Genomic DNA, 26,351 nt, shown 5'->3' on the forward strand with positions numbered 1-26,351 from the left:
TTCCAACACAATATAAAACATCTAATCTTACAGAATACAAAAAACTCAAATAGAACTGGCTACAATCCATTTAAATATTTAATTTTGTTATATTTCGCATTTGTTTTTCTTAAAACTGTGTAAAAATCGATATTATATTTTCATTTTTATTGTTTATCTGAGTAACTAATCTCCACTGTATTGTTTACTATTATATAACATTAAAATTGTAAAATCCTCCACAACAAGACAGGAGGATAATATACTATACTTTTATAATACTAATTTATTTAAGAATAAATAATAAAAAAAACTCCAAGGTTTGTTAACTCCTTTAAATTGTGTTCAAAATCTTTGTGGATTTACAGATCTTTTCAATATGACCATGAAATGTTTAGCGAGAGTCATACACAATTTCTACGCCCTTGTAAGCCATGTGCTTAAGAGAAGTATCTTTCATTTTGCAAATTGAATAATATTATTATCGAATATATTTTGTAAACACTACGTTTCCTACTAAATTTCAGACAATGTACGACCAGATTTTAGCTACAAGTGACTACTATATGATGCTAAATAACAATCGGAAGATGTTAACTTATTTTCATCGAACGGATGTGAAAATGGATTGTCCTCCACAACTGTTGACTGGATACCGTCTCGCCGTGGACTCGAATCGATGCTGGATATACTACGTGAAGAATTCGCTACATATTGGTGAAGATGGATGGATAAACCTCGGACGAATTAATGTGAGTTTTGAACTCCTACAACATTTAAGGAGATATTTTTTCCATCTAACCAACAAACCATCACGCCGTTTAGGTAGAAAGGATGGACCGCCAATCAACTCGGTCTTGGCTCAAACTCCTTGCGCCATTTTCAATTTGGGAGAGTTTGGGTATCGCATCTCCGGGAACCATACACCGACATCTTTGCCATCGGGGTGACGAGTACTGCGCTACGTTTGGCGATTTAGCAGGGGTGCCCGGATTCACCGGGTGAAGTGTAATTTATTTTTCTTTTTGATATTATATGAAGTTAAGGAATTAATGAACTTTGGGATTTTTTATTTTGCTGAAAAAAATTATGACAGGAAAATTGAAAAAATTATGACCGGAAAATTAGTCGGAAAAAGGGTCGAGAATTTTTTATAATAACTTTAATCTTATTGATATTATGTGACGTATGGAAATTATCAATTTTGGTTAATTTTTTAAACATTTTCTGATGAAAATTCTTCCGGCAAAATTGTAAAATTTCTCGGAAAAATGTGAAAGTTTTTTCAGTTTTTGAAACTGAAAAAATTTCAAGTGCTGAAAATGAAAACTTCTTCTTAAAACGTCTACTTTTATTTTAAAAAATAACACCTGCTTCCAAAACAGTATTTTATTAAGAAATTCGTCAAAAAAATGTCGAGACCAGATGGGTTACGAAAAACATTAAGCGGGATTCCGCCGGATCTGTTTGAGTTTTAGGGGCCAACGCGAAACTAGAACCCCACGAATTCCGCCATAGGGGTAGGCGATATCTAGGTATTTTTCGAAACAGATGCGATCACTCTCCGTTTCAATAATAAAATTGTTGACACTGGTCAAGCACAATAAATGTGTATGTATAAATATTTTCGAGCGTGACTGACTAGGCAGGTTAAAATAAACAACGCTTCGCTACCCTTACCAGAAGCGAAATCATCCTAGGATTGAACATTGAGAACTTTCCTTGTGACCTCTCGGTTCTCGCTATCCATAGCGAAGTGGCTTATTAAATGTTTTCACAATTTTCGCTTAATTATAATCGCTTTTTGTAATATTAGCGCGCTCCCTCCAACATCCATATTTACGTATCTCTCTTTCAAACCAAGTTCTTCTTCTTTTATATAAAATTAAAACATTACATTGTACATTTATATATTACAAAATAATAAAAGTATTGTTGGTCATGTATACCTTAACAGAAAATAGTAACTTTTGTGCCGAGAAGAAAAATGAGTATTCCTTATTTATAAATTATTTCTTATCTCTTTAAAATTATTGTTTTTTAAACATCTTTATTTTTTTGCATTTCGTCATTATATATTATCAAAGAAAATGCAGGTACATGAACACGTGTAACGATAATTCAGGAATTTGCTAAAAAATTATCAGGAAACGGCTTGCAATCCCGTTTTTAAACATTTTACCAATACGTTTAAGAGATAATAAATAATTACCAGTTAGAAATACTCATTTTTCTCCGTTTTCCCGACAAAGGAGATTTACCAATACGTTTAAGAGATAATAAATAATTACCAGTTAGAAATACTCATTTTTCTCCGTTTTCCCGACAAAGGAGACACAAGTTTTACTTTGTATATTTTATGTATAAAGTAAAACATTTAATATTTTTATTGATTTCCTTTGAGTCATAAGTATGTAGAATTCTGGATATTTTTTCTTTACACATTTTGATAGTGGAAGCTTGGATAAAATAAATATGAATTTTTTTTAAATCCTTTTTTCAGATAATTGGACCCGGTTCAACGGAAGCTCGAAATGTTGCTGTCGACTATATAAGACGAGCTGTTTACACAATGTCTGACAGCTATTTAATATATAGTGAATACAACAACCCTCTTGGACTCAGTACCGATCTAAACCTGAACTTAAAATTGAAAGCGATGGGTATAGATGCAATGGGAAACATATTTCTGATTAATATGTTGAACAAGGTTGATTTCAACATTTATGCATTAACTCCTTTAAGCATTCCGTGCTTTGCAAACGTATCACTTCACTCTACAGAGGACTATCAATCAGTGAAACATCTCCAAGATGAACACGAAGACCCTAAGAACATTGTTACCAATAAAGAGTGTCAGAACAATATCGACAGATTTGAAAACTATCCCGAATTGTTTCACGTCGAAATAAAAACTACAACAGGTGTCTACAGTCGCATTATTTATGATTACAACAAATTCCAAAAACGAGAAACAAACAATGATGAAAAGAAGGGAGCAACAATAATTATTTACACTACTTCAATTTTAGTTATTTGTGTAATTTTACTTGCAAAATCACTTAAACTGTACGCTGTTTACAAAAGCAAATATGATAACGTTTTGCTCTTTGAAATGGAGTGTTCACGAGCTGGTAATCTTGGAGCCAATATTGCTAATATTGTTTATAGTGACAACTCGGTGTACAATACTTTGGTGTATGGAAGTCCTCCATACGATCAACTTTATTTGGACAGCAATGTCAACAGTCCAACCATTTATGAAGGCACTCTCAATAGTTTGGATGATTACGAAAGTAGTAAGATTTGTAATGGTGGGACTATTCGTAATTCGGATATCACAGGTAGTGTTATTGTTCGTGAGAACAGTTCTTCGGCTAAAAAACGTTCCATTGAAGAAAGCAATGAGGAATGTGTTTTCAATTCAATTTACAATTCAACATTTCCCGATGGAATCATGATTGAGACCTACGATAATCCTATCAAAGGTGAAATTGTAAGCAATTCCATTTACAACTTAACTTCTCCCGATGGAAATATAAGCGAGACTCATGATAGCCGCACCGAAGGTGAAATTGTAATCAATTCCATTTACAACTTAACGCTCCCCGATAGAAACATAAGCGAAACTTATGATAACCTCACCAAAGGTGAAATTGTAAGCAATTCCAATTACAACTTATCTTCTCCCGATGAACACATAACTGAGACTTGTGATAACTTCACCAAAGGTGAAATTGTAAGCAATTCCAATTACAACTTTACTCTCCCCAGTAGAAACATAAGTGAGACCTATGATAACCGCACCGAAGGTGAAATTGTGAGCAATTCTATTTACGACTTATCTTCTCCCGATGAACACATGACGGAGACTTATGATAACCTCACCAATGGTGAAATTGTAAGCAATTGCATTTACAACTTAATTTCTCCCTAGGGAAGCATAAGTGATACATGTGATAACCTCATCAAGGGAGATATTGAAAGAATTTCCAACATTTAATAAAATTATAATTAACATTAGTACCAGTACATTGTTGAAGTAACAAGACATTTTCGAATATTTTTTTTTTAAATATTACATAAATGTATATAATAATATATATATTTATTTGTGTACATTTTAAAAATAAATAATAATTGTTTTACTATAAAAAATATTACTTTATTTACTAACATCAGTTTTAGGGGCTTTTACGTACGTATTCTAATTACCCTGATGACCCTCAGAGCATCGTTACTAACAAAGAGTGTCAGAACAATATCGACAGATTTGAAAACTATCCCGAATTATTTCACATGGAGGTAAAGACTACAACTTCCCATTATTTACGACTATAATTATTTCCAAAAACCAGAAACAAACAATGATAAAAAGAAGAAAGCAACAATAGTTATTTACACTATTACAATTTTAGTTGCGTATGTAGTTTTTCTTGCAACATCGCTGAAACTATACGCTATTTACAAAAGCAAGTATGATAATGTTTTACTGTTAAAACGTTGCTAATATTGTCTCCATTGACAACTCGTACAACATGTAACAAATGTAACAAACCTAAATAAAAAATAAATTGTTTTACACGCTACGCAAAAACATGTCATTGAACAAGAAGATAATACTAATAAATCTAAACTAAACATGAAACAAAACAAGATACAGAACAATACAAAGATAACGGTCACAACTAGGTATCGAACCCAGGATCTCTTGTCCTGACTTTTTTATACCATTTACTTCATGTAGTATTATGAATTCCACATTGTTACTGTTAAAAAACTACATTATATATATTTCATTCCAATGCAGGGATAATGCGTCAAGTCTTCAATTCAAACCAGTCTCTTAACACTCCTGTTACTAATAAGTGACTTGAGACCTTTCATTTGGGAGGCGGGTATGGGTACTTAGCGGAAACCCAACTCCCCTGCCATAGGTCACTCCAAGTGGTACGCAACGTTTGGTTACTTAGCAGGGGTGGCGGGTCGAATCGGGAGAGACTGGTTAAGGGAGACCTTTTCACCTCTCCAGCCAGACTCTCTCTCTCTCTCTCGATGCATTGCCTTGCACCGCAGTGGGAGGGATGGGTTTGTATGCCCATTACTCCTGGAGACATTAACCTCAAGATTCCTACCCACCCCTCATACCTTGTTCCATCCCAAAACTTTCAGTCCTTCCTTTTCCTAAAAATACTCTACACACTACATACCCAAAAATGACACAGACCCTGATGGATTTTTTTCCAAAAGGGTCTAGTTTTGAAATTTTCACTGAAAACGGACATGAAGTTTTTGAGTCTATGGGGGACAATCTATGAAACTTAATGATTGAAGACAATGTTGGCGATTTTTAAACGAAAATTAGAAACAGACAAATCAGAAAAAGACACGGTCGCATCTAGGGCTTGAACCCAGGAATGTTGCCTTGCCGGGGCACCGTTCTACCACAGACCTAATCTCCTTCGGTCATATTTAACTGTATCATACTTCGGATAAGAACTGACAACATTGTCTTCATTTTCTCACTGCACACTTTTATTGCTGTCTTATGTGCAATCGCAAGATTCAATTCGAACTAAATGCAATCTAGTTATTTACTTATCCCAGACTTTACCTCACTTCCATACTTTGGGGTAGGTACCAGAACTCCATTGTGGACTGCTAGTTTCACTTCTTTACACTATTAGCTATTAGTTCAGTCCTGTATTAATGGAGTTACCTGCATTTACCCTTCCTTCAATATCCCTGTCAGCCTTCCCATCTCTCGGAAACATGCCTCCTAAAGACTATTTATCTCTGTCAGCCTACCCATCTCTCGGAAACATGCTTCCTAAAGACTATTTTAAATAAATATTCATTTTTTCCAGACTGTGTGCGTCATATAAAAATAACTTTTTGATTAACAGTTTTCAAAGATTAAAGAAAAACTATTCAAGTATGAAGTGTTGTGTGTACGCTGTTGTGATTTTTACAATAATTCTTAAATCAGTTAGTGCCCACGTTGGAGAAATTTGCTTGAACATTTTTAACATTGGAGAAGTTGATTATTTCAGGGCCTTTACGGAGTATACAGGACTGAACATAATTGGCACACCTGGATATGTTGTGGAAGATAAAAATGAACCCACAAGCACGTGGAAGAAATACAGGACTGATGTGTTTGTATTCACTGAAGATAATTCAACAAAAACTTTGGAAGGTAATTATTTTTTTAAATGTCTTTAATCGTTTTGTCAATATTTACTTTTATTTTATAATAACTGTTCCCCGCCACGCGTTGCTGTGGCTCAGTCTGTCTGTAAAATTAAGAAAAAAATTGGAGCTGTTTTTAAAAAAAACACGTACAAAACCTGATAATACAGGTACATATAAACACGCGAGTATTCGAATGCAACGTTGTGTCAACATTTCAAAGCAATCGGTGGCGCTTCAGTCAGTCTTTACAGTTTGAACTTGACATGGCATATTTTGCACCAAATTTGTTCATTTCATTTTTAAAATTTTTCAACTGAATGTGAACAATTTGAATATGTTTAATTTGACAGAAGTAGAAGAGGATATAATAATGGACACCGCTTATCATCGCAATGGAACCATTTGGATGAGCAACAGCAACGGCATATACAGGTTTATTCAAGGCGATGAATACATCACGTTTTATTCTATTAACGACAACGTATCGGTAAGACAAAATCATTTATTTATTTGTAAACTCAAATACTATGTTTGTACGAATATAAAGAATGAGTTAATGGTAAATGTAAGTAAGTCTAAAGTTATGGTGTTTACGAAAATAGTGTGCAATATAGTTGTGAATGAGGAATACTTGAAGCAGGTGGATGAGTTTGTGTATTTGGGAAGTATGTTTAAGAGAGATGGGAAGGCTGACAGAGGTATTGACAGAAAAGTAAATGCAGGTAACTCCTGGTGGATAGAATGTGGATGGCGGAAACAAATATTTGTCCGAATAAGCGAAGCTAGCAGTCCACAATGGAGTGCTGATACCTACCCTAATGTAGGAAACTGAATGCTGTGGAAATGGAATCCCTGAGGAGTATGTGTGGTAAAACCATGCATCATCGTCTGAGAAATGCGAAGATTCGCAAAGAACGCTAGGCTGATGTGAGTGTAATGAGAAAGATTAAGAAAGGGAAGCAGTGGCGTAGCTAGGTAACCAAGGGCCCTGGGGCAAATTAAAAAATGGGGCCCCACTGCTATGTAAACTGATTAGGTATTATCAAATAAAAATATGAAATGTGGTTCCTCCAAACCCTCCGCTCTTATGTGTGTCATGCAAACATCATCCACGTTCACATGATCGGCGGCGGAGGTATCTCCAACTGCAATAATTGTCTAATCTTCTTCAGTAGGCTTCTCAACCAACACTGCAGTTACCACATTATTTGAGTCACTATCAATAGAAATATTTTGGCCAGATGTACTTGCAGAAGGCTGACTAAAAATCTTGTCAATTTTGGGCAATTTTTTTTACTATCTTCTCTTTCTTGGCGTTGTTTGCGTTTAAATGCACCACTGGGTTTCTTCTTTTTATCTATATTTTAATACGCTACAAGTGTCGTTGGGGAATGAGGCGCATATAACTATCCGTCAAATTGACAACACTGCCAACCTACAGAAAGAATTTAGGGGAATTCCCTAGGCGTAACTTTTGAATTTCTCTCAACTGAGTTGTCATGATTAAAGTGGAGTTGCAAGTTGCAACCTGTCATTTTTATTTTGAATTTGAAAATTGGAGAAATTTCCAAAAGTTCAGTTCGATCGAGATTTCTGGTAAGGATTCGAGGGCCCCCTGAGCTTGAGGGCCCCGGGGCACTGCCCCGCGTAGCCCCTAGGTAGCTACGCCACTGAAGGGAAGCCATCTCTCAGGATCTCCAGATCTCTTGTGGTCCTGTCGGCTGAAGTGAGTTACCTAAGAACTTATCCCGAAGCTTCTTCAGGAATATCTTCTCCAATGATATTATCCCACCATGTCACTTCCCGCCAAGTTGTTCATAATGCCTGGAACCCGTTTTTAAACGTTGTTTCGAATAATTTGATGAGTATTGTGAATAAGTTAGCAGGACATCTTTCTCCGTGTGGTCAGTTGATCTGGTGTGTTTTCTTCTTCAAGTCGAGAGCCATCAAGCAGCTGACCATTTTGAATGATACCCTCAACATAGTTCTGGAGAATGACAAAGTCAAACAGATCATCGACGGAAAGTTTTTGATAGACTGTCCTCTGAAGTTTCTAACCGGTTACCACATTGCTGTGGACGCCAACTGCCGCGTGTACTATGTGAAGACCTACTATCATTTCATGAACATCAATTCGTACAGTACTGACGGTTTTTTGGTAAGTTACAATAATTATTAGCAGGAAAAATTTTGAAAAAAATCAGGATATTTAGATGCACCAAAACTTATAACTTTATATTAATAAAGCATAACTTATAATTTAAAAAAAATATATATTTTTACTTTACTTTTTAATGTTACAATGATTTTCATGTAAGGAAAAATAGTTTCTGTTTTATGAAATTCTGAGTTTTTTCGAAATAAGTAAAAAGAGAGAGTCGGCCAAGAACTTTAGGAGATTTAAGATTACGAACAAACAAAAATTTACGTTTTTATTTTTATATATTTTTAAGGTTTTCCAAGACATAAATAAGCAAAACGAAATAAATAAAAACACAGTGTGTGGCAAGCCTACGCAAGACGGAAGTAAAACTTTTAGTATTCTTCTCTCTCTCTTTTCATTTCATATTATTATTATTCAGAATGCTGTACATTATAGTTATAAAAAGCATTAATTTATTTATAGGCGTGTTGTTAACAAATGAACGTTTAACTAGATTCCTAATATTGACATATTTATTAGTGGCATGCGATAAAAAAAAATTAAAAGTTATAAAAATATGGGATTCGAACCCGGGTCCTGCATAACGAGTGTCGAACGCTCTGCCTCTAGACCGCGAGGAGAGGTATCTCGCGCGACGAGAACCGCGTATACAACGTGTACTCCTAAATTGACTTGTCCCGCGCAAATTTTCGATTTTCAAACACGGCAAATGAATAATATCACATGACGTCTCGTTAACGCTTTATATAGGGTCGAATCGAATATATTGTTTCATAGTGCTTTCACACAAACGAAGTATTGAATTCCGTCTAAACTTAAACTTTAAATTTTATCAGGAATTAATATTTTAAGCGGGAATTTAAGCCTTATCGCCATCTACGTAAGTTGTATTATTGATAGCGGCTCGATTCAAAATATTACACGATCGCCTCAATGATTTTTTTGTATGATGGGGCATTACGTTAAGAAACTACTGGCCCTATAGGTCTGTTAGGTTTATGTATTTTTAACAGACTATTAAATTTAGTTATTTGTGAGTTACTTAAAATCATTTTTTTGTTATTTTTCAAGTTTATATCACATTTACAACTTTTCACCGCTTCTTTCACCAGCTCTTACGCTAAATAATAGGGACATTATGAATAATTTCAAAATTGTCTCCTTGTGAAAAATTTATAGTCTAACTAAGGCAATCACCTTTATCCATAAAATTTAAGCTACAAGTTCCAACAGAGGCAAACAACAGAAATAAATAATAAATATCGCCATCATCAAAGCGATAATCGGTTGGAAAAAAGGTTTCGTCGAAAAATGAATAAAGTTTTTCTCAGGTGTGGGCAATAATCTGACTATTTGAATGTCCCTCTCTTGAACATGAATAACTGCAGTCGGAACGATGTATTTACAGTATGGGTTATAAGAAGACACGCACTATGTTAACGCTGACTAAAGTGTGCAGGAGAAGATACATGAATAAGGTTTTTATGTCAAGTATGAGTTAGAATGTGAATTTTTATAATTCCCTTTCGAGAACAAGAATAGCTGAAGTAGGAACATTATTAAGATTTTTCTCCACGATGGGTCAGCAAATGTCGTTTTAAAGATGAAGTTTGAGCACATGAATAGCTGCAGTAGCAACACGTATAAGGTTTTTCTCCAGTATGTGTGCGTAAGTGCACTGTTAACGCTGACTTGTGTGAGAAGGAGTAGTTGCAATGAGAACATGAATAAGGTTTTTCTCCAGTATGGGTAAGAATGTGACTTTTTAATGATCCCAGTAGAGAACATGAATAGCTGCAGTAGGAACATGAATACGGTTTTTGTCCAGTATGGGTGCGTAAGTGCACTGTTAAATTTGACTTGCGTGAGCAGGAGTATTTACAGTGGGAACATGAATATGGTTTTTCTCCAGTATGAGTGCGTAAGTGCTCTGTTAACGTAGCATTGAGAGAGAATGATAAGTCACAATAGGGACATGAATAAGGTTTTAGTCCACTATGAGTGCGTAAGTGCACTGTTAAAGATGATTTTTCTGAGCAGGAGTAGTTACATTGGGGACATGAATGAGGTTTTTCTCCAGTATGGGTAAGAATGTGATTTTTTAAATTTCCTTTTAGAGAACATGAATAGCTGCAGTAGGAACATGAATAAGGTTTTAGTCCAGTATGAGTATGTAAGTGAACTTTTAAACGTGATTTTTGGGAGCAGGAGTAGTAACAATGGGGACATGCAAAAGGTTTTTCTCCAGTGTGGGTGCGCAAGTGCACTGTCAACGCTGAATTGCGAGTGCAGGTGTAGTTGCAATAGGAACATGCATATGGTTTTTCTCCAGTATGGGTGCGTAAGTGAATTGTCAAACGTGATTTGTCTGAGCAGGAGTAGTTACAATGGGAACATGAATGAAGTTTTTCTCCAGGATGCGTCTTCACGGCCGTAATCATGCCTGTAAAAAGAAGGCGGGAAAAGCTCCATAAGTCGGTATCTATAATGAAACGACAAGATTAGTAAAACACTTTCAGACAAACAAAAATCGATTTTACCTGCAGTCTCGGTAATACTTTCAAAGTTCTCTATGCATTCCTTTTTAACATCTGGCAGGTCTATGTCTTTTTCTGTATAAGGGATTCCCCCTCCATCTTCCGCTCTTGGTCCTGGCTTTGTCTTGATGGGTACAGTCTCTACATTAATGTTACCTGGAATAACAAAACAACAAAAAATTGAAAATACATTTGAAGTAAATTTATTTTGAATTTTCGTGGAAAACAAAACAGAACGAAAATCAAGATGGCGATATGGCGTCAGAGTTTTTACATGGTTGAAGTAACCAAACTAAACTTAGCCGATTGTCAAAAAAGAATAAACTATTTAAAAAAGATTTTTACAGAGCAACATAAGTGTTTTATTCAATAAATTGAAAAGGAACTAAAGTTCAATAGTGTACAACATATAAGGACATGAGAGTATTACATTAAAAATGTAAAAGGGTAGGAGCTGTTTATATGATGATGTTGGATTCTTTTATATTGTTCAACGAAGCTCCTGCTGATAAGCTACTTGCAGTAACTAAGCGAACACAAAATCCCATCTTATAAAAAAACAATAATCGGATTGATTTATTATGTCGATTTAAATCTGAAATGTATTAAGGGGGTAATGTTTACCCTTTAAAGGGAAATGTACGTGAATTTATTTTATTTTTTACTTATAGAAACAAACAGTACATCGAAATCAGTGATAAAACAATCCCATCCAGCATTTTAGGATCATATATGACCGGGCGTCCATATTTTATAATTATTATATTAATCTTTTTATATCGTGCGTAAATACTATGTTTTTTTGTAACTTTAGAAAGAGAAATATAATTCTTTGCAGTGTGCCTCAAATTTTTATACTGGATGCCATTAATAACATTCTAAAAATAGCCAAAATGAATAATTCACATTTTGCGCCGCTATCGTAACAATTGGGTCAACTTCAAAAATTATTTATTTTTTATTACATGAATGAGAAAAAAGTGAAAAGAGAAAAAACATTTCTACGGCATTCTGTGAAATTTCATTATTCATCAGCTAGTTCAATACCTCATTGCCCATACATCAGGGTTGGTACGATGATTTTTTTACTGGTAATGCATATTTATTGGTGCACAAAACCTATGTTTTATTTGCATCTCACTATAGATAAATCACGTTTTTTCTCATAAAAATTAACCTCACTAGGACTAAGCCTGTATCGAAGTTAACAATTTAAAATTTGAGTGAAGCAAAAATAGAGTAATCACAAACATAAAGTAATACTACATACACATACAAAATATTTCAAAAAGAAAGAAAAAAATGTATTTGATGAGTTGTAATTTGACAGTACATTGTGACAATATTCGAACCACAACTAGTTATTAATCATTATTAAGAAAAAACAAGTAGATAATAAAGACAGCAAGGGTTACATTCAGTTTTTAGCAAATGGGACTGATATAAAATCTTAATATTTATGAAAAGAGAAGGATGAAAAAATATTAAGACAATCGTCTGTCAATACAAATATCTTAATTAACTTTTTGAATTTAACTAAGGAATTTGTGGACTTAATATGATTTGGAAGAATAAAAGAAATTTTAGAGTAAAGAATGTGAGATGATTTACTTTAATGATAAAATATGACAAGGCAACATCTACTAGAAAAAGGAACAGTTAATTTACTTGAAAGGTAAAATCAGAAGATTGGACGAAAAGAGCGAAGTATAAAACAAGCCGCTGTTCTGACTGCGGCCATCTTAAACACCACTACGATATGCAATGCAACTTACTTTCAGCATACTGCAAACATTCCTTCTTTACACCCGGGAGGTGGATTTCACGAATCCGCATACGCCATTTCACCTGAGCCATCTTCCTGTGACCATGGTTCGGTCTTTATGGAAAGACTCTCTGGGATGGGAAGATCCATGGCACTGATGTGATAGCCTCCTGTTATGTGATGGTTGATGTTCTTTGCCGAAGTAAGTAAATTCTGTAACAAAACCTCGCTATTTGAACACTGCATTTCATTAAAAATATTAGACAATAAATTTTCCGTTTGAGAGACGGGTATGGGTACCATCACCCCTGGAACCATTCATAGGATAGCTAATATATCTGCCATAGGTCACCTCAAGTGGTTCGCTGATTGGTCACTTAGCAGGGATGCCCGAGTTCAGGGAGTGAGAATTGTGTAGGTCTTAGCGGCGGATAGGTCTGCTCACGTACGGTGTGGCGGGCCGGATTTGGAAAGACGAATTAAGGCAGACCTTTTTACCTCTCCAACAGGACGCTCTCGACCCATCGCCTTGCCTCGCAGTGGGAGAGATGAGTTTAAAAGTGCATCCTGGATTCACTGACCCCCAGATTCCTACCCACCTCTCATACATTTTTCTTCCGAGATCTTCCTCTCCTTTCTTTCCTTAAAAAAACCCTCCACACTGCATCCCAAAGATGTCATAGGCCCAGAGTGAAATTATTTTCCTCAGTACTTTAAAACATTATCATCCAACGGTAAATATACTGAAAACAGGGACTCGCTTAAATACCCACATTTTGTTAAAAACACACTTCGTAGATAATAACGAGAGGTAGCTATTTCAGTTTCCACAAATGGAAAATAATGCATTTTAATAGTTATTTCGTTATCATTAAAACCAATTTTAATTTGGCGGCCATTGTTTTACATGTCAAAAATTTAAGGTTAGCTTTTTTGTTCTCTTTTTAAACTAAAATATGAATCTATGAGCATAAATTATTTTGTTATGTTGTCAGTTTGAGTTTAATGAAAACATAAATAAAAAGCTAGCCTAATAAACAATTAAAGATTATTATGTAAAAACGTGGCGTGAAGAAAGATGTAAAATTATGCGTTATTTTACGAAACAGCTACTAAATGCATTATTTCCATTTTCAGAAACTGAAATACTTTCTTCTCATTGTTATATAACTGAAACACAGTGGATTTTGTATTAAAATTGCGTATTATCCGTGTCCCTATTTTATGTATATTTGCCGAACTTAGTAATCGCTTGGAAGTAATGTGTAACAGTGGCAGATAATCAACAATGAACAAACTCATTCTTACAATTAACGAGAGCCAATTCGCGAGTTTGTGTTACTTAGTTAATTTAAAAAGAACCTACTTACATACAAGGCGAAGTGCGGCGGTCAACTCCAAGGCGCTGAAGAAACGTCAGCAAAAAAGTAGAACTAATTTTTAAAAATGTCGTTGGTCATTAAAATAATCTCAAGTGATTTAAATTGAACACAATAATTGTATTTTCCAAACGATATTACTGTAGAAAAATGGAGCAAGAATTACTGACGAGAAGGAAGCAGAGGAGACTGAAGACGTGCGAGTGGTTTATTTATGGGAGACGCCAAATATTGTCAAATCTGACATATCCATTTATAGAGATGGAGCCGGCTCCTTAGCTGTCACTGGAACCGTTAGAACTGGTTACTTTTTGCACAATGCATCAAAAATTTATGAAAAATGTTAAAAAGTGACAATACGAACTAATACTTATTTTGCATGACACCTTTTCACCCAGTGAGAAAAGGTGTTATGTCAAAGGTGAAAAGTGTTTAACCTTCTATTTTGGTCGTTGGTGCCGTGAGTAAAATGTGTTGGTATTGCCGATTTCATACAATTTTAAGATGGCGGACATCATTTGACAGATGCAATCTCTCAATGTTTACGTTACGAAAAAATGTTTCATGTTTATTCAGTTTTATATTTAAAATATTAGTGAAAAACACTATAATATCTTTTTATTACAATACATGCGTATTACTGATAGGTTTTGTGAATTTTGACTGTATGTTTGATGAATTGACATTCTGTTCCTGCCATCTCTCATTGTTTTACATAACTAGCAAAAATGTAGCATCTAGCATTTTATTCAGTATAGAAAATGTATGTAATCTAGCATTTGACAAATGACAAAACTGAATAAGTTTTGTATGATAATAATAAATAAATAAATTAATAATAATTTAAACTTTAAGTCTTAACTACAATATTTATATAATACTTAGTACTGAATGTGAATGTGTATTACTGTTAGGTATTGTAAATTTCGCGTATAATACATCTTTACAGCGTACCGTTAACTCATAAAATACAGAATGTATAATGTGTGTTTACTTCACATTGTAACATACGTTTTAATTGATGAATAGAGACAGGGCTTTGAGAGTTTATGCTTAGGCATCTGCACTGCTGTTTTGATAGTTCCACCTCATATATTAAACGAAATCGTACCGATCAAGATACATTAGGTAAGCAGTTTTGCCAAGGCATAGGTACCTATAAAAATCATTATGATAAAGATTCATAGACGAACGGGTAAATAAAAACATCGATTGGGTTATATAATATATATAATAACCAAGCACGTGACAAAAATGGCATATGACAGTGACAAATGCGTTCATAATTGTGATCTAGGGGTTTGTTCAAGGTGCTGTCATTTTTTGACGATTTAGTACCGTCTCAAAATATTATTTCTTCTCTAATGGCAACTAACTATATGAAATCGTAAGTATGAAAATAATGATCGTGTACAGCGAAATTAACACTGTTATTGTGTAGTTCATAATATATATTGCAGTATAAGCAATGAAAACTAATTGTATGAATTATATTTGTTAACATTATTGATTATACTCCGTAAATTGATTAATTATTTAATAAATATATTTAAAATGAAAAAAATATTACTGAACATTGACGTTGTTTTTTTTTGACATATCCACTAGATATGGATCGATTTTCCTGTGGTGTAAGACAACCATTCAGTATTGAAACGTTGCTTGAAATGGCTTTGGGCGTGTTTGGTGACTAGATCTGAATAGTCAGGTACTTCTCCACCTTCCTCGTGGGATGCCATAGTCTCACTGGCTCCAGACGGTTGGCAGCAGTTGGGGCTCTTACGCGGTTTTAGATTAAGAAACAAAAGAAGATTAGATTAAGAACAAAACGACATAAAATTGCGGAATTATTTAACTCATTACCAGAAGATATTAAAAATGAGACATGTTATTCAAAAATAAAAACGAAAATTAGATTGTTCTACCTCCGTCAAACATAAAAACTATTAATATTGTGGATCAAGATAAGTATCAAGTTCAAATTAAATATATTATTATAAGCTAATACATAGAAAAAGTGAGAGATTTCTTACAATTAAACTGATTGATCAGTTTTGTAGGATCTAAGTAAGAGAAAATAATGTACAAATAAAAAAAACTGAATAAACATATATAAAAAAAGATTAAAAAACTGATGAAATTAAAAAGAGTGGATACTTAAAAATGAAACTTCCAGGGTCAGATATCTGAATGGTATTTAGTTTTTTTTAATTAATGTTTGTTTAACTTGTGCATAAGTAAATACCCTGAAGGCTTTCATTAGATATTAAGTCTTGGGCTTTTGTTAATACCTCGAAGGCTTCCATCAGACCTGTGCTTTTGTAAATATCTGGAAGGCTTTCGTCATACATAAAGTTATAAAGGTGTCGAATTCCGCTGCATGCGTAATAACATTCGGTTAAAACTTACTTATTTTCTTCAAGAAATAACCTTTTTTTTAAATAGTAAGGTAAAATAAAGATAACACAAAAGTAATACAAATAAATCTTAAATATCAAAAATGCACATTTACAATGTTGTGATAATCTCTAAGGTTTTAAAAAAATAACATTTTAATTAAAATTCATACAGAAATTAAGAAATACTCAATGATTATAATTTTTGAAAATTTGCCATACTTGTTTAAAATTGCTTTTTTCCCGGCATTTGTCTTCAGGACCGTTATTACATCTGGAAACAATGGCGAATAAAGCTCAATAAGTCGGTATCTATAATGAAATGATTAGTTTATTAAAACTGATTCAAACAAACAAAAATCCATTTTATCTGAAGTCTCGATAAAACTAGTTGCCTAATAAGTTTATTCTGTTTATAAATTTAATAATCCATAAAATTTAGGTACCTGTGGGTTACTTCAATTTTTTTTTTGTTAATTTTCAAATAAGTCACTAAAACAAATTTTCACTGTTTCTTTCACCAGCTTTTGACACTTATGAATAGGGTTATTCTGAATAAGTTCAAAATGATATTCTTGTAAAAAATTCACGGTCTTAGTTATGTTGTCACATTTATCTATAATAATAACACTTTTAAATAAACTGAAAATTTGTAATGCAAACTTAAAAATATTTAAAAAAAATTAGAATTGTGAAGGGTGTAAAATGTGTTACAAAGGCAGATTGAGAGAGAGAGAGTTGGAAAGACAATTTTTCAAAAAATGGATAAGGTTTTCTTCTAGTATGGGTAAAAACGTATTTGATTTTCCTTTCGAAAACTTGAATAACTGCAGCCAGTACATGAACAAGATTTATTCCTTGCACTAGTTTTAAGAATGCACCGTTTATACAGGTTTGGGTACACACACAATTGTAAGGCTTACTTTAGTCAGCAGGAATAGTAACAATTGGAACATGAATAAGATATTTATGTCAAGTATGGGTAAGAATGTGTCTTTTTTTCTTGTTTCCTTTTCGAGATCGTGAAGAGCGTAAGTAGGAAGACGAATACCATTTTATTCCAGTATGACTGCATAAGCGTAACGTTAAATCTGACTTACGTGAGCAGGAGTAGTTACAATGGGAATATGAATCAGGTTTTTCTGCAGTATGGGTGCGTAAGTGTTTTGATGGATATGACTTGAGAGAGCAGGAGAAATTAAAACAGGAACATGAATAAGGTTATTCTACAGTATGAGTGCGTAAGTGTAACGTTAATCGTGACTTTTTTGAGCAGGAGTAGTTACAATTGGAACATGAATAAGGTTTTTCTCCAGTATGGGTGCGTAAGTGTACCGTTAAATCTGCATTGCGTATGCAGGAGAAATTGCAATGGGAACATGAATAAGGTTTTTCTCCAGTATGGGTGCGTAAGTGTACCGTTAAACTTGTCTTGTGTGAACAGGTGTAGTTACAATGGGAACACGAATAAGGTTTTTCTCCAGAATGGGTGCGTAAGTGAACTGTTAAATTCGATTTTTCTAAGCAGGAGTAGTTACAATAAGGACATGAATAAGGTTTTTCTCCAGTATGGGTGCGTAAGTGCAGTGTTAAACGTGACTTGCGTGAGCACAGGTAGTTACAATGGGAACACGAATACGGTTTTTCTCCAGTATGGGTGCGTAAGTGCACTGTTAAATTTGATTTGTGTGAGCTGGAGTACTTACAATAGAGACATGAATGAGGCGTCTCGCCAGTATGGGTGCGTAAGTGCATCGTTAAATGTGATCTGTTTGAGCATGAGTAGTTACAATAGGGACAGGAATAAGGTTTTTCTCCAGAATGAGTGAATAAGTGCACTTTCAAAAGTGATTTTTGTGAGCAGGAGTAGTTACAATGGAGACATGAATAAGGTTTTTCGCCAGAATGGGTGCGTAAGTGCAAAGTTAAATGTGATTTGCTTGAGCAGGAGTAGTTACAATGGAGACACGAATAAGGTTTTTCGCCAGTATGGGTGCGTAAGTGCACTGTTAAATTTGACTTGCATGAGCAGGAGTAGTTACAATAGAGACATGAATAAGGTTTTTCGCCAGAATGTGTTCGTAAGTGTACCGTTAAATCTGACTTGCGTGAGCAGAAGTAGTTACAATGGATACAGGAATAAAGTTTTTCTCCCGGATTCATCTTCAGGTCCGTTATCATGTCTGAAAAAGATGGCAGATAAAGCTCAATAAGTAGGTATCTATAATGAAACGATAAGATTATTAAAACTGATTCAGATAAAAAAAAATCCATTTTACCTGCAGTCTCTGTATACTTAATACTTTCAGAGTGCTCTAAGCATTCCTTTTTAACATCTGGCAGGTCTATGTCTATTTCCGTATAAGGGATTCCCCCTCCATCTTCATCTCGGGCTCGTGGTTTTTTTTTAATAGGTACAGTATCCACATTAATGCTACCTGAAATATAACAACAACTAATGTTAATATATATAAAGACATGAGAGCTATGTGTATGATAATTTGTATTTATTGTTAGATTTTTTCATATAGTTTAGTCAAGATCCTGCTGAAAGATTTACCTTACGAAATACAAAACAAATTTCAATCATACGAAAATCAATAATCGGATAGGTTAAGTATGTCAAAATCGACATATGGATATGCATCTGAAATATGGATACGGCGTAACGTTGATTTTTTTTTTTCAATATTTGAAATTTTTTTTACATAGATAAGTATACAGGATATAAACAAGATATAAAACAATAGAAATTAAAGAAGCCTTTCCTCACCTTTCCTCAACTTTTTGATGAAATGTCAATATTTCTCAAACTTATATCAATGGTCACATTAAACAAGCTTAGACATGAAATATTGTGAAAAATCAGGGGACATTACAATTCAAAATTTGAAAATTGAAAATAAAATAACTTCATGAAAAATTATTTTAACTATATAAGTAGGTTCGTTAGAACCCGTTTGGGTGAATTATTTAAGCAACTGTTTTTTTTTCATTTTATCAGTTGCGAGTAAAGCAATATTTTGAAGGTTAAATCAAAAGGGCAGCTGAGGTGAAATAACACAAACCTGCGCTATATAAATGTTGTGTAATTATTATTAAAATAATGGACGCCAAGAGGGAAAGTAAATAACAAGCAGCTATTCTAATTATGTGAATTAAAGACTTCAGTGATATGCAATGCAACTTACTAGTTGGCTGAACACTCTCAGCATACTGCAAACATTCCTTCTTCACATCCGGGAGGTGGATTTCAACATCCTTATAGGCTATTTCACCTGAGCCTTCTTCCTGTGACCATGGTTCAGTTTTGATGGAAACACTCTTTGGGTTTGGATTCATGGCACTGCTGTGATTGTGTCCTGTCGTGTGATGGTAATTATTCTCAGCTAAAAACGAGTAAAATCTGTGAAAAAACCTTTCTCTTTGAACCGTTCATATGATTCAAAATAATCAACACTTTTATTATTAACAAAACCAACATGTTTCGTAAGCAATGCTCATCAATTCAGGGTTTACTTATAACTAAATGTCCCACAAAAAACGTTTGCCGTTTTTGAAAATGATTTGATGTGACGGGGTAAAGGTAAGATGAACTTAATTATCGCTTGGTTTTAATGTTTGACAGCGGCCGTAAATGAACAATAAACAAACTAATGTACTCTCGTCTGTCTCTCGTGTTATATCGCGATTACTGTTTAAACTGATCAATCAGTTGATGAGCGATATAATCTTACAATTAAAAAGCACAAATTTACGAGTTTAAGTGTTACTTAGTCAATATAATAGAACGTACTTAAATAAAAGGCGAAGGAATAAGGTCAATTCCAAAACGTTGAAAAAACGTCATAAAAAAGCAGATGAAGTTAAATTTCAATTTTTGTGTAATTCGTACAATATTACTTTAGAAAGACGGAACAATAATAACATACGAGAAGGAAGCAAAGGAGAATGTGTAATGTGTCACACATTAGTCTGACTGGGTGACTGGTCTGACATCTGACGTTTCCGTTCATAGAGATGGTCGATATTCCTGGCCCAGCTCCCGGCTACATTTATGTCACTGGAACCGTTGATATTATTTCTGTGGAACTGGTTCATTCTTGCACTATTTATGAAAAATTAAAAAAAAATGAAAGAATCGGTTCCAAAATCAACGCTCCGCATCAGTATCTGGTAATCAGAGCCGTAGTTATTAAATAAAACACGTTCTGTTTATACAGGAGACAGAGTGAACTGGCGTTAATTTAATAAGTACTGTACACACAGATGGCGTTAGTAGTATTTTGATATAACTAAAATAACACCCACACTTACACAATACCTTTATTACAGAAGAAATATATACATGTTAATTCTTTACATCCTGCATACCCAGCAACTGCATAAAATAATAATGCTTGGTATTAGCCAAACCCTTTGTAAATATTTCTACTGGCATTTAAGCTGTTTCCAAATACGAGTATTTCAGTTCTGCAATTTCATCATTCACACATTCTTTACAAAAAGGGGTATTTTATGTCAATATGTTTAGTTTTTTTATTAAAGCTTTTATTTGAAGACAGCTTAAGTGCACCCTAATTATCATTAAATAAAGATATGGTGTTTCACTCATTTGTTATTTTTTTTAACAAATTACTTAAATAAATAGCTTCCCTACAAGCTTCGGCTACACCGAGGTACTCAGCTTCAGTGCTCTAAAAAGCAACTGTTTTTTGCTTCTTTGCTTCCCAAGAAACAACACATCCAGTTAAACTATAACATAGACCGTTACAAAACCTACGATCATTGATATTGCTTCCCCAATCTGCATCAACAAATCCTTCTTATTTTGAATTACCACATCTAGTAGGTATATTTCGATCCAAAATGTTTAGTTTTCTTATGGTATCTTTAAATTCATTTAGCATATAACCAAGTTTCCTGGTTATAGAAATTGTTAAATTGATTCAGAAAACTTTCTGCAAACGCTTTTGCTAACACGCAGGTTTTGTTAACACCGCCAAATTCATCAAATCCACCAATGAGCTGCTGATAAGGTATTTGACTTTCAAAATTTTTATTTTCTTTGTTAATATTGAATTTAGCTTCTTAAAGTATATCTGCTACTTTACAATCATGCAAGCGATCCATGCTCCATAGGTCCACAAATATCAGTGTGGACTAAATGAAGTAATTCTTTGCTTCTTGTACCAGCATTTGTGAATGGAAGACGATAATCCCTCACAGCAGACTGTACATGATTTCTTGCCAATATCAACTTTTATTCGAAGATTCATTCCTTTGACAGCGCTGGTCATTTTATTCAAGTAATTACTATTAACATGATCCAATCTGCAGTGCAAAGTATTGCCTGATACCGCTAAATTAGACATTATACTTTCAGGATTTTTTAAATTGTATTCAATCCTTAGTTTAGAAAGACCATCTGTCATATCTGCTATTGCAACTAATTTTTTTGTTTATTATAAATAAAATATAGCAGCATTTTCCTTTGAAGTCCACTTTGTTACCATTTTTAACTAACTAACTGACAGAGATTAAGTTTGTGTTAAGGTTAGGTTCGCACAAAACATATTTTAATATAAGGTACTTCGTACTTACATTTCGGGGTTATCGTCACAATATTAACATCTCCTGAGCATAAAACTGGCATAGCCATCTTATTAGCTGCATGTATCTCCTTAATACTCGTTTTATTTGACGCATTACAAACAATGTTTTTATTCGGTGTCATGTGAACAAAAGCACACGAATCTATATACCAGTCAATTTTATTGAAGTTCCCGCCCAAAAAAACAACAGGAAATGCATTAGACTTTTTCATGTTATAACCTGATTCACTAACAGGACACTGATTTTTTAAATGTCCTTGTTTACAACGATAACATGGCGGAGAATGCACCAACCGATTCGGCGTCATTTCCAGCCATGTCGATTAATTTTGTTTTTATTACATCTGCACAGATTCTTATTGCACTATGCTCGATAGCCAATATCATTGGATATACTCTTTCTGGTAAACCTTTTTTATATATTTTTTTTTTATTGTTTAACTTATAACATTGTCACATTGTACATAAAATTAGGTAATAATTGGTAATAGTGAAAAACATAAGTTATTGAATTTGTACTCCAATGAAGAGTGCTAGCTTTTGAGCTTGGCGTAGGAGTTATTTGACAATTATTTCATGTTTATATCAGTAATTAACATAAATACAGTACAAGAAATATAAACTTAAAAGAGGATTGTGACGATAATTTTGGTTGTAACATGAATTGAAGTTATAACATTTGATAGGTGATATTAATTTTTTTAAAGATAAATTTGACCTTCTTTTTGAATAAAATAAAATCTGGTATTTTTTTCACTTCTTCGGGAAGACTATTAAAATATCTTATTCAATTCAATTCAATTCAATTTTTCAATTCAATTTGTTTATTCCTTTAAAAACATTACAAAATTACATTTTATTTCGTTTTTAAGTACATTTTTTAAAATGGTATTACATAATAGTTTGCGGTGTATAAACTATACCAGCATCAATAGAGCTTGCTTATGCCTTTGTAAATGTAATTGTAACAAACCTACAAGTAATAAACAGCCGATCCATTCGTTGTTTACATTAAATCCGGTTTCAATAATTTGTGTGACGTAGCTCTGCATTGTGTTACACGTTTCAGGGCGAATCGAAAATAAAATGCTTAATAAGGAAATGCGTCTAGAAAAACCATTATCATCGAACATTTGCCTTTTCCATAAATCTGCAGTTGATTAAGCTTGCTTGATATGAACGTACAGACACAGATCTATTGTGAGGTTTAAGATGGCTTTTGTTTTCGCATCGTCAGCTACTGATATATCCACAGTTTTCTCGGACTTTATGCACTCCATACCTTCCAATATAAGTAAATTTTCCACAGCGAACGCCCACTCCTCGTAGTTTTCTCGTCCTTTCAGCTTGGTTATACTTGCGAAGCATAAGTAAGACGCCATTTCTGTTAAAAATGTCCAACAATTTATGAGCCGGCAACAAGTCCTTATCCCCCTATTCCCAACACGAAAAATATATCCGCGAAAAAAAATAGTTTTAACACAAACACAATTTGACTTTTATCGCGACTGATTATTAAAACGCTTGGAATTAGCTGGGTCAATAACCTATTCAATAAAACACGGTATTTTAAAACAAGGAGACAGAGTGAACTGGCGTATATTTAATAAGTACCTACCGTACACACAGATGGGGTTAGTAGTATTTTGATATAACTAAAATTACAGTAATAACTTCTCGTTGCAGATATCAACCATTTTTTATTTAACTACGAATTACTACGTTATTTTAAATCTGAAAGAATTATTCGATACGATAATTTTAATTGATTTAATGAGTAAACAAAGTAGCCGTACTAAAGACGTTTACTGAAAATGGCAACTCTATAACATCAAAATAATTTATTTAGCATCCTTTCAAGTGTGTGTTTGTAAATAAAGTCATAATTTGATAATCAAACTGTAGCATTATATTAGATATCATTAAATACTCTTAACATAAAGTCAAACATTTGAAAAGCTTTATTAGATATGTCTACAACTAGGAACTACTGACATATTAGGTTTATGTATCCATAAAATATCACAAAAAACCACATGTACTCTCTAAATCATGTATCAATAAAATAAAATAAATTAATAAATAATAGACTGAAGTTTTCGTATCTGTGGGTTTAGAACTGAAATTTTTTTTTGATGTTATTTTTCATGTTTACAAATTTAATAAATCAACTTTGCAATGTGTAATATACTTAGACTTTAGAATGAAAGAACGGTGACCAAGTTAAATCCCAACTATGAATAAAAGTCGATCGACATAGACGGCATCAGATGTTCTATCCCTGAGCATTACTTCAGGCTAGCTCTTATTAAGGCGTAACGATTCTCTCTCCAGGCGTGGAGTCAGCTATCAGTTTCTACGACCATCATTCAGACCGAGACAAGGGGTTCAGTAAATACAAGGGAGTCAAATTTCCCCTTAGAGAACATAAATAGCTGCAGTAAGAACATTAAGGCTTAATTCCAGTATGGGTGAGTAAGTGCACTTTGAAATGTGATTTTCCTGTGCAAGAGAAATTACAATGGGAGCATTTATGTCGTTTTACTACAGTATGGGTGAGAGCGTGACGTTTGAAATTCCCCTGATAAAAACATGAGTAGCTGCAGTAGGAACATGAATAAGGTTTAATTCCAGTATGGGTGCGTAAGTGAACTGTTAACGCTGACTTGTGTGAGCAGGTATAGTCACAATGTGAACATGAATGAGGTTTTTCTCCAGTATGGGTTCGAGAGTGCACTGTTAATTCTGACTTGCGTGAGCATAAGTAGTTACAATGGGAACACGAAAAAGGTTTTTCTCCAGTATGGGTGCGTAAGTGCTCTGTTAAATGTGACTTGCGTGAGTACGAGTATCTGCAATGGGAACATGAATAAGGTTTTTCTCCAGTATGGCTACGAATGTGCACTGTTAAATTTGATTTGCGTGAGAAGGAGTAGTTACAATGGAAACATGGATACGGTTTTTCTCCAGTATGGGTGCGTAAGTGAACTGTTAAATGTGATTTGCGTGAGCATGAGTAGTTACAGTGTGTACATGAATGAGTTTTTTCTCCCAGATGCGTCTTCAGGTCCGTTATCATGTCTGAAAATATAGCAGGTAATAATAAGTACGTATCTATAATAACTAGATAATTATTTAAATTAATTCAGAAAACCGAAACTAAATTCTACCTGCAGTCTCGAGAATACTATCAGACTGCTTTAAGCATTCCTTTTTTATATCTGGCAGGTCTATGTTTATTTCCGCATAAGTGATTGCCCCTCCATCTTCTTCTCGGGATTCTGATTTTGCTTTGATGGGTACAGTCTCAACATTAATGCTACCTGGAATAATAAAACAATAAGAAATTGATAAGCTACTTGCGGTTGCTAAGCGGGTACAAAATCCAATTGTAAAAAAATTCGTAATCCGATGAGGTTTATTATATCCAAATAGATCTGAAATACAGTAAAGGAGTTTTTTTCTGTACAGAAATAGACGTCAAACATGCAGTTCAAGATGAAAAATAATCATCTATAATTGCCGTTGCTGCATGAGCAGTTAATAACAATGCCATGGGAATCCTAGCAAGGGTTGCATGGACAAACGCGAGAATATCCAATAAAAACAAAGAAATTTACAAAAATTCAAATATCCCTTATTTACATCGTCAGTAAATATTACAAATATAATTGATTATATTAAATTGCCTTTGTAAAGTAGTTTAATAAAACTGATGTAGTTTTTCAAAGATTAAAAATTTGATAGTAAATATATTAGCTTGTTATCAGAGTAAAACATAAGTAGAAGTTCTGACTGCGCCCATCTGAAACACCTCTGTGATATTCAATGGATAATGCCACTTACTGGTTTGCTGATCACTCTCGGCATACGGCAAACATTCCTTTTTCACACCAGGGAGGTGGATTTCTATATCCGTAAATGCCTGCTTTTCACCTGAGCTTTCTTCCTGCGACCATGGTTCAGTCTTGATGGTAACATTCTCTGAGATTGGAAGATCCATGGCTCTAATGTGAAAATAAGTAAGGTCTTTAGCAAAACATATTATCTATATCATAAAAAAATATTCATCACATAGTTTTAATCGCTTTTGTTGTTGAAAAAGCCAATATGATTCGAAAGCAATTTCGATTTCTCGATTTCGCATATCTTCATACATAAAAAACTAATGGTACGAAAAATAAATTTTCTATTTTTCAAAATGTATATGATGTTCACTCGGGGTAATTAGATGAACTTACTAGTCGCTTGGTTATAATGTGTGACAGCAGCCGTTAATCAACAATGAAAAAACTCATTAGATCTATACTGTCACGTGTTT

Source organism: Hesperophylax consimilis, chromosome 19 (genome assembly GCF_061612785.1).
Source record: "Hesperophylax consimilis isolate HC1 chromosome 19, BYU_Hcon_1.0, whole genome shotgun sequence".
Taxonomy (NCBI): Eukaryota; Metazoa; Arthropoda; class Insecta; order Trichoptera; family Limnephilidae; genus Hesperophylax; species Hesperophylax consimilis.